This window comes from Mesitornis unicolor, unplaced genomic scaffold (assembly GCF_000695765.1).
Source record: "Mesitornis unicolor isolate BGI_N332 unplaced genomic scaffold, ASM69576v1 scaffold35429, whole genome shotgun sequence".
Classification (NCBI taxonomy): Eukaryota; Metazoa; Chordata; class Aves; order Mesitornithiformes; family Mesitornithidae; genus Mesitornis; species Mesitornis unicolor.
In genome coordinates, this window is record NW_010208509.1 from 867 (window position 1) to 1775 (window position 909).

A 909-nucleotide genomic window follows, 5' to 3' on the forward strand; every position below is an offset into this window, starting at 1 on the left:
CCCCTGGACCCCCCTCTTGTTGAAAATGGGGGTTTTATGCCCAAAAAAAGCCGAATTTTGGGGCAAAAATGAGGAAAAATGGTGGTGGGGAGGGCAGGCCTCGGCCTTGGGTTCCTGACAGGGCTTTGGGTCCCCCCCTCCTTAATTTGAGGTCCCCCCCATTCATTTGGGGCCCCCCTCGGTAAAATTTAAGCGGCTTCACCCCAGTGTGGGGTGGGGGGACCCAAAATGGGGCGGTTTAACCCCCAAAATAGAGGTTTTTAACCTCAAAATGGGGGGGGACACCACAAAATGAGGGGGTGACCCCCCCCAGATTTAAGGGCAGGCCAGGGCTGTGTCAACCATGTCCGTTTTAGGGGGGGGTCAGAGGTTACGGGGCCTTTTCTGTGTCAAAAAAGGCCAATTTTGGGTTAAAATAAATCCCCCCCCCCCCCAAATAATTGATTTTTTGGGGTATTTTTTGGGGGGTTTTGCTGGAATTGACGCCTTTTTTGGGTCTTTGCAGGGAAAACATGGGCCCCCCCCTAAAATATTGCAATTTTGGGGGGGTTTGGAAGGCCCCCCCCCCAAAAAAAGCAGCTCAGGAGCCGCCTTCGTTAGCAAATGTGGCGTAATTAAAGCCGGAAAAGCTTTAATTAGTGATAATTAAATGACGTCATTGGGATTAAATCCCCTCCCCCCCCCCACCCAGGGTCAGGGCTGGATTGGGGTCAGGGCCCTGATGGGCGCCGCCTCGTTAGCTCGGCCTAATTAAGAAGCTGTTAATTATTAGTTCATTAACTGTCGGACTTAATTACCCCTTGATTAGGGGAAGGGGTTGTGGGGGTGCTCCCCCCCCCCAACCTTTGCGCCGTTGCCCCCTTGCGCCGCCGTCCTTTCCGCCCCGCCATGTTTGCTGCCCCTGCGCCC